Here is a 10,134-nt window from a genome sequence, read left to right on the forward strand (position 1 = left end):
GTCCCTATCACAAGGAAAGAGAAGATTTTTGTCTTCTTGTTCCTTACGTCTGCCTTAGCCTTACTAAAAGTCTAAACATTGAATGCTATATGATGGCTCTTCCAAATCAATTTCCTCTAAAAAGTCTGAAGGGTTTGTACATGTTTGCAATTGTGTTTTGTATTGGACACAAAATACACACTTCTGTCTATTGACTGCCGGTTCTCTTTCTCAAAAGATGAGTAACTTTTAATGACTTAGCATGTTACACTTTCCTTGGAAGTGTTGCCAGATAGAAAGCATATCTTGAGGTAACTGTAAATCTCACTCATATAATCAGAGAAAGAAATTGCAGTAAAACTATTTCCAAATATTGCATAGGACACAGTTATACTAAAAATTGTCACTTCTGTGAAATTCAAAAATCAAGTTCAGTTAAGCATCTGTTATTTTTATTTGCTAGTTCTGCCGACTCTATCCTTTCAGTTACTTTAAAATTTAAGAGACGGTAGAAAATTTTTGTTCTAGGACTCTAGTCCAGGAACAGTGGAGCCAGGATATCAGTACAAAGACAATCATTGGAAATACACTCAGATATATTGAAACATGTATGCTACCCACGCCAGTATTCTTGGGCTTCTCTTGTGGCTCAGCTGGTAAAGAATCCATCCACCTGCAATGCTGGAGATTTGGGCTTGATCCCTGTATTGGGAAGATTCCCCCAGAGAAGGGAAAGTCTACTCACTCCAGTATTCTGGCTTAGAGAATTCCATGGACTATGTTCTTTCACTTTCACATGAATATTCAACCAGGAGAAAAACTGAAGGCAGTTGTAGATTGCACTCATTTTTAGTTGCAAATCACATCTATGGAAGGACTTTAATAAAACAGATAACCCTGGTTTCCTCTGGGAAGAGGATAGGGTTGACAGCATAAAGATGTGGGAGGTGGGCTTGTCACTGAAAGGCTGCTGCTGCTAGCCGTGTGTTACACCGGATTTGTGACCTCCGGAGGAGAGGATTTTGATCCAGGGTCAGAGATGAAGCTTGACTGCTTGGAGCTTTTTGTGTAGCAAAGTTTTATTAAAGTATAATAGAGATAGGGAAAGGCTCTGACAGAAGGGTACAGAAAGAGTGCCCCCTTGCTAGTTTTTAGCAAGGTGTTTTATGTCTGTTAGAAAGCTGTTTAATTAGATAAGAGAGACACCTCAAGGCTGAGGGAGTTTCACCAGGCACCTCTCCCACAATATGCACTTTTGAGATAGGATGGCATGAGATGTGTCATCCCCCGTCATAACACAATTGACAGGAATACTGGTTTGTCGAGCCATTATCAGCCCAAGGTTTAAGAAAAGAAAAAAGTTAGTCTTAGTTTGAACCATTTTAAAGAAAGGCAAATTCCAAAGCAAATATATAGTTTCATTACATAAGAAAAACTCATTGGTTAGCTCAAGGTAGAACCAGGTCTCCTCAACACAGAATAAAAAAATTAAAATCTTTTTAAATTTTGTGTATAGAAGGAAAAAGCATCTGCCACTTGCAGTTTCTTTCCTCCTGCCGCTGGGAGACCTCTGGCCTTCCTGCCCATTACACTCTCATCATTGCCTAGTTCTATTTTGCACAGTGTAAAATATTGCACTAAAATAATTTAAAAAGTTAAAAAAAACTAGTTAACAATAATTAATACTATGAGAAACACATTTGGTGAATTCTGGTCTTGGACATGTGGGCTGCATGATGTTTTATTTTTTATAGACGGGGCGTTCCAGCAAAAAAGACCATCAGTAAGGAAAGTCCTGCTGCATGTTGGTTGGGGCACAAGAAATGCTTCCTTAGGAATAATGTACATACAACAATCATACACCCTGCATCTGCAGAGACAACCCTAATTTCAAACACTTGGTTCTATGTGGCCATAAATGCCCAAGTGTTTATCAGAGAAAGTTCTGAACTAAGTTGAGAAAGTCTAGTCTCTGTTGAAGTAAGCCAAGAGCCAGGCAGGAAGCAGAGAGGGTTGAGGGACACAAAACTATGGTTAATAGGTAAAGAAGTGAAATAAAGGGAACATCAAGATGCTACCATCAAGAACAACCTTGATGCTGTGAATCTGAAAACCAATTGATAAATTGCCTAAAAAGGCAGACACCAATTTTGTTGCTACTACGTAATGTGGAAGGAATGTCTGGTTCTTGCTTTCCTACCAGAGCCCTTCATGGCTCTTCACCCCACAGGCCCACCTGCCCTCTGCCCCTCCACCACTGCAGAATGTTTCAGTTCCACATTCTACAGTTTGAATTCAAACTTTTCCCTTCTTTACTTGGATGCTGAGTATCTGCTGAAGCAGGTCACTCTCTGGGTCCTGGTCCTGACTATTCTCACTGAGGTTACCAGGCAACAGTGGTCAGTGTCCAAGCCTGCGGGAATAGCTTTAGAAGTAGGTAATCCTGGGGTTGTGTTCTCAGAGACTCTGCCATTTCTCAGATCCCTGAGTCCACATGTGACATTTCACTGTGGGCACATGGTTGAACTGAAGTTGAGTGACGAGAGAGCATCAAACCCAGAAGGACTTCTGGGGAGCCTGAAGAGCCAGAAGAAACCTGAGACTGCATGGGGGAGGAGGTTCTTTGGAGTGGATCAAGGGAAATTGCCCTGGGTATGGAGAAAGATGGCACCAGAAGTCTTGGTTATTTCTAGAAGGAAGATAAGCCACTTTGAAATGTGTGTGTATGGAGTGTGAGTGATGTCCTGGTAGTGACAGAGGGAGGGTCATAAGAAGAGCCTAGCCCTGTATTGTGTTCTTTAGGCACTGGAAGCTTGTCCCCACTGCATATCTTTCTGAGTGGTTTTAACTGTATCTAATGGGTCTTCCCTGGTGGCTCAGATGGTAAAGTGTCCGCCTACAATGCAGGAGACCTGGGTTCAATCCCTGGGTCAAGAAGATCTCCTGGAGAAGGAAATGGCAACCCACTCCAGTATTCTTGCCTGGAGAATCCCATGGATGGAGGAACCTGGTTAGGCTACAGTCCATGGGGTCGCAAAGAGTCGGACATGACTTAGCGACTTCACTCACTCACTCACTCACTCACTCAATGGGGCCATGGGGAGAGATGGTCTTAGTCATGAAACTATTCAGTGGGGTTCTGTGTGGCCACACCTGTAGTAAAGCATCTGCTCTGAGAACTAGGCAGGAAGTTACCCTAACTGCCACAGTCCAGATCTATTCTACTTCCAGCGCATAGCTCACTTCTCTCTTCAGGTAACTGTTGCCTTGGCTTCAATAGGATGGACAGCCATGTAACTTCAACCAAGACAGGGCTCAGGTTCCTTGGCAAAGGGATGTGTTAATATCCTCTTGCAGCCATTCACAGGTGGACGATGTCAGGATGTTTCCCTGAACAAAGCACTTTGGTATAACATTCAGGCAGAAGGGCAGGGTTCCCTGAGGCCGGTCATTATGTATAGACAGAATCCATTTAGCGAACAAAACCAAGAAGAAGCAAAAGTTACAGAAATAGATTCAACATTTAGTCAGATTCTGTTCTTCCCTGTAATATCCCCTCACTGTCCATGTCCATTTCACACTCTTGCGGGGAAAATGGCCATGACCATTATAATCGCTTCTTGTTGCATTTCATCAGATGGATCTCTGGGAATGTCTACCATCAGGGCCAGTGTTCCAAATGTCACTTCTTTTTGTTTCTCTACTTTATATCTGTAGACTTAGAAATATTTGCAACCTAAAAGTTGAGAGTTATGTTTTATTCAGTAGGAATTTTGAGGACTTCATGCCTGGGAGGCAGCAACTCAAATTAACGAATTTACCTCTTTTCCATGAATGGGAAGATGCAAAGTCAGGGCTCATTGAAATCATTCCCTTGATACATACCTCAACTATCTGGGATCTATATCCTGTATTCTCATATCCTGAGTTTCCTCAGGACTCATCGTGGGTGGGGAGTGGCCGCAGTCTGATGCCTGTTGGATGACAGATATTTTCCTCCTTCCTGAGTTACCTCAAGGTTCACAGGTTCACATTGGAAGGCTGTAATCACTGATGAATGACACGGCAGGAAATATTTCATTTCGCAGATCCTTTCGTCTTGGTCAGGAATTTGACCAATATTTTGGAGATATTTGTTAAAATGCTTGATATGCCAATCCAGGTGCTAATTTTTGGATTAGAACCTATTGGTAATTGAAGATTCTCTGGATTTTCTGTCTAATTATGGTCCAGTAGACATTTTCCCTTGTTTCTTCCCATACCTAGAATCATGCTCTTACAATTATTTTTTGCTATATACGTAATCTATTTCCTCAAGATGTTTAGCCATAGAAGTTTTACTGGAAGCCTGGATACTCACTGGGTACTGTAAGAGAAAACAATCTTATAAAATAGAACATAAGTAATGTAGTTAGTAAAACTGACAATGGTATAGTACAGCAGGGGGATACAAAGCAGAAGCAATTTGAATACAAGGAACAAATCAAAACAATGATTACTAAAATGAGTTGTAATCCAGTTGCAATAATGAGTAACCAAAGGAACTGTAACTGATTTGATGAGCTAAATGCAGTTTCACTGTACCAGGCAGGCATACACGCATGGCTTAATCTTTGAGACAAGCATAGGCTACTGGCAGGATTGACCAGGTAGTGAGAAAATGATACACATTTCAGTTCTCCTTACAAAGGTAAAATTTACCAAATTACTGTAAGTCATAATTAGTTTAAGGGGAAGTTTTCCTTTACACCTTAAAAACACAGATTTAAACCAGTAATTTTTCAGAAAGAAATCATAAAAATCATAATGATATTCACCAGTACATTCAGTCCTATATTACTGATTCTTTCTGTTAACAGCTTTGAGAAGCCATCAGGTTTATCATTTCTTACCCAAATTCAGCATTATGATTTGAAAGCCAGAGACTTGTATTGACCTAAAAGTCTTTTCTATAAATATTCTTGAAGAGGAAGCATTTCTGAAAAGGTATCAGAAAGAAGCCATAACTGTCCATAATGACAAAGACTTAAGAAAACACATTTAAGTATTACAATGCAGTTGACAAAGTAAACTGGTGACTATTGTGACATATAATGCTTTCAAATAATAACTAAAATTATAACTGGTAACATAGATGGGAATAGCAGACCACTTGACCTCCCTCTTGAGAAAACTGTATGCAGGTTAGGAAGCAACAGTTAGAACTGGACATGGAACAACAGACTGGTTCCAAATAGGAAAGGAGTATGTCAAGGCTGTATATTGTCACCCTGCTCATTTAACTTATACACAGAGTACATCATGAGAAATGCTGGGCTGGAGGAAGCACAAGCTGGAATCAAGATTGCCGGGACAAATATCAATAACCTCAGATATGCAGATGACACCACCCTTATGGCAGACAGTGAAGAAGAAGTAAAGAGCCTCTTGATGAAAATGGAAGAGAGTGAAAAAGTTGGCTTAAAGCTCAACATTCAGAAAACTAAGATCATGGCATCTGGTCCCATCAATTCATGGCAAATAGATGGGGCAACAGTGGAAACCATTGCTGACTCTATTTTTCTGGGCTGCCAAATCACTGCAGATGGTGATTGCCGCCATGAAATTAAGATGCTTACTTCTTGGAAGGAAAGTTATGACCAACCTAGACAGCATATTAAAAAGCAGAGACATTACTTTGTCAACAAAGGTCCATCTAGTCAAGGCTATTGTTTTTCCAGTGGTCATGTATGGATGTGAGAGTTGGACTATAAAGAAAGTTGAGCACTAAAGAATTGATGCTTTTGAACTGTGGTGTTGGAGAAGACTCTTGAGAGTCCCTTAGACTGCAAGAAGTTCCAACCAGACCATCCTGGAGGAGATCAGTCCTGGGTATTCATTGGTAGGACTGATTTTGAAGCTGAAACTCCAATACTTTGGCCACCTGATGTGAAGAGCTGACTCATTTGAAAAGACCCTGATGCTGGGAAAGATTGAGGGCAGGAGGAGAAGGGGACGGCAGAGCATGAGATGGTTGGATGGCATCACCGACTCAATGGATATGGGTTTGGGTGGACTCTGAGAGTTGGTGATGCACAGGGAGGCCTGGCGTGCTGCAGTTCATGGGGTCACAAAGAGCTGGACACCACTGAGCGACTGAACTGAACTGAACTGAACATTTTATCAGGACATATTAGATATTTAGGAACTCTATAAAAATTTCTAGGATATCTGCATCATTTACCATACAATGTAACCTAAGAAGATTTATTATTCATTTAATAACAATTCCCATGTAATTTAACATTCAAAGTGAACCTATTGGTTTCATATCTCTCTTTAGGGTGTTTCAGGGACCCTTTGAAACATCTCAAAGCTAGTTCAAGGTCAAAGGAACTTCATTATAATTTGATTTTGGAAGTTATATTGAAAAATATCAAAAAAGTTTTAAAATACCATAGGATCATAAGTCACTGTGAAACAATAATTTTTCATTTAACCAAAGTCACAAAACGATTAAAAGAAAACAAGTACAGATCACTTAAGGACACAGAAACGCTTGCAATCTGTTATCAAAATGGTGTACTTCTAACAGAGAGAGAGAGAGGTCAAATTCCAGTCTTATATTCTTACTTAACATAATCCATTTACTTAGTTAATTTCCACCTAAATTTAGTTAATCCCGATCATGTATAAAACTTTCACAGTAAAAGGCGATTACATTCTTCATACCTTAACTGAAAACATACATTCTACCATATTGAAATGTTTTATTATTTTCAGTGGCTTTATTTATATGCTGAAGCTAGAATCCCTGACTTCTTGAAACCTTAATTTCTAGTGAAAACCAAGGGAGGCAAGTAATAGTTACCAAAATCTGGAGATACTATTTTAGGTGATTTTTAGAACATAATTATTCTCATAGAGTTTACCTAAAAGCTCTTATGTAGTTTACATTTACTTTAAAGTCTCATCATATCAAGTTATATTTCTTGCTGACAAATTTGCAACAGGTATAACAAGATTTTATTTACCTTCTATTAAACCTATGTGTAGTGAAAACATTATACTTAATGTTGATTATTCTAAAGAGCTGTCTATGTTAATTAATTAGATCAACAAATTTGACATAAATACTAGGCATTAATTTAATACTGAATACTTCCCAGTTCACATGAACCTGAAATTCAGTTAGATAATTTCTCTTACATTTATAATTTTTTGGCTTGTAATTGCTAATTTTTCTTTAAGCCAATTAAACAGAACTCATCCACAAATCAACCACAGACATATTATTCAAAGACAAAGACACAAACAAACAGAGACCTTATAGTTCTCAAATCAGATTTTAGCCCTGGGTAATGTGCAGCAATGTAAAACCCATCAATTTACAAAAGTGGTTGAATTAATGTTGGATTTCTGGCAAATAGAGAAAATTAAGCTCACTTGTCAGATGGCTATATATTTAGAGAAAACACGCTTATGATTTCTATTTACACTTGGCAACATAATTTGAAATTACAATCAGTTTCGAAATTACTTTACCCTCTTTTCAAAATCTGCATTTTAAAAAGATAGCAGAGATGAGCATTCCGGAGAAGACCAGATATAACTTTTGCATCTCAAAGGTATAGGAACGTTTTCCTTGGGTGACTTTGTTTCCCCTTTGTGTAATACTTACAAGCCTCCTAAGATAAGCAGGAAAGGTTTGGGGAGTGGTATCTATTAGAAAGTCAATCAACTTCTTCCCTACTGTTAAAGTTACCCAGGACTCTTGCAGGGAAATTCAAACAGGATGCCTCAAGCCCAAGGGAGTCCTCTGGTCTCTTTTTGTCCTAGAACTGAAATAAGCAGCTCCAGGACAAAATCACTTTTTCCTTTTATTAGTAACAAACTGTATTTCCAGTCTTCATACCTTCTTTTCTGAAAACATACTATTTTTCTTAAGCCACCATGAACTGCCTTTAACATTAGCAGTCCCTGATTGGAAAATCCTAACACTTCTAGAAACATGTGACGTTCCAAAGCACAATTTCTTTCGTTAAGATGCTGCAAGACATGTGTCTAATGAACCCAAACGCCTCTCTCACAAAAAAAACAGAATAGGTAAATTTAGACCTGTTTAGCAATTAATGTTTCATCACAGTTAAAATGACATGGGGACTCAATAGATTACTATATTTTAACTTAATTTAGTTTCAAGTTACCAAAATTTGAAGGGACTATTCTAAATGGACTTTTCCAAAATACAGTTATTCCCATGAAAGTGTGAAAGTGTTAGTCACTCAGTCATGTCCAATTCTTTGGGACCCCATGAACTGTAGCCTGCCAGACTCCTCTCTGTCCATGGGATTCCACAGGCAAGAACACTGAAATGGGTAGCCATTTCCTTCTCCAGGGCATCTTTCTGACCCAGGGATGGAAACCGGGTCTCCTGCATTGCAGGAGTATTCTTTTTCATCTGAGCGACCAGGGAAGCCCAATTATTCCCATCAGTTCAGTTCAGTTCAGTTCAGTCGCTCAGTCATGTCCGACTCTTTGCACCAGGCCTTGCTGTCCATCACCAACTCCTGGAGTCTACTCACACTCATGTCCATCGAGTTGGTGATGCCATCCAGCCATCTCATCCTCTGTCATCTCCTTCCTTCTTCTCCTGCCCCCATCCCTCCCAGCATCAGGGTCTTTTCTGAAGAGTCAACTCTTCGCATGAGGTGGCCAAACTACTGGAGTTTCAGCTTTATCATCAGTCCTTCCAATGAATACCCAGGACTGACCTCCTTTAGGATGGACTGGTTGGACTTCCTTGCAGTCCAAGGGACTCTCAAGAGTCTTCTCCAACACCACAGTTCAAAAGCATCAACTCTTTGGCGCTCGGCTTTCTTCACAGTTCAACTCTCACATCCATACACGACCACTGGAAAAACCATAGCCTTGACTAGACGGACCTTAGTCGGCAAAGTAATGTCTCTGCTTTTGAATATGCTATCTAGGTTGGTCATAACTTTTCTTCCAAGGACTAAGCGTCTTTTAATTTCATGGCTGCAGTCACCATCTGCAATGATTTTGGAGCCCCAAAAAATAAAGTCTGACACTGTTTCCACTGTTTCCCCATCTATTTCCCATGAAGTGATGGGACCAGGTGCCATGATCTTCGTTTTCTGAATGTTGAGCTTTAAGACAACTTTTTCACTCTCCTCTTTCACTTTCATCAAGAGGCTTTTTAGTTCCCCTTCACTGTCTGCCATAAGGGTGGTGTCATCTGCATATCTGAGGTTATTGATATTTCTCCAGGCAATCTTGATTCCAGCTTGTGCTTCTTCCAGCCCAGCGTTTCTCATGATGCACTCTGCATATAAGTTAAATAAGCAGGGTGACAATATACAGCCTTGACGTACTGCTTTTTCTATTTGGAACCAGTCTGTTGTTCCATGTCCAGTTCTAACTGTAGCTTCCTGATCTGCCTATAGGTTTCTCAAGAGGCAGATCAAAGTTTACTTAAAACTCCTATCTCAGTCATGTTTACTTAAAAGTTTAATCATATCAGGTTATTTTTCTCAGTGACAGATTTTACAATAAAAACAGTATGCACTTATTGATTTCCAGTAATGCTAGGTACAAGAAAAGTATATTTCTTAACTTTGATAATACAGAGAAGTCTGTATTTACTAAACCCACAAACTTAAGCCAGGCAAGTTAATTTTTACAGCACCAGAGACCTGATCATTTTCCTGCTTGAACTTTAAAAGGTCTTCCTCCACCCCTCATTTTGGGGGATCACAGATGGATCAGGTATTTCCTGAGAGTCCTGGCAGAATAGGCTTCCCAGGTGGTGCTAGTGGTAAAGATTCCACCTTCCATGAGGGAGACATGAGAGATACAGGTTCAATCCCTGGGTCTGGAAGATCCCCTGGAGTAGGAAATGGTAACCCACTGCAGTATTCTTGCCTGAAGAATCCCATGGACAAAGGAGCCTGGCAGCAGAATAGTTACACTGCAAAGGCAGAGAAGAGAGATGAAGGTTCCTCATTTCTTTTTTGTTCTTTAAACTCCCACTAAGTTGGCTCAGTGGGTAAAGAATCTGCGGCAATGCAGGAGACACAGAAGATCCGAGTTTGATCCCTGTGTTGGGAAGATGCTCTGGAAAAGGAAAAGCAACCCACTCCAGTATTCTTGTGT

This window comes from Capricornis sumatraensis, chromosome 6, assembly GCF_032405125.1.
Source record: "Capricornis sumatraensis isolate serow.1 chromosome 6, serow.2, whole genome shotgun sequence".
NCBI lineage: Eukaryota > Metazoa > Chordata > Mammalia > Artiodactyla > Bovidae > Capricornis > Capricornis sumatraensis.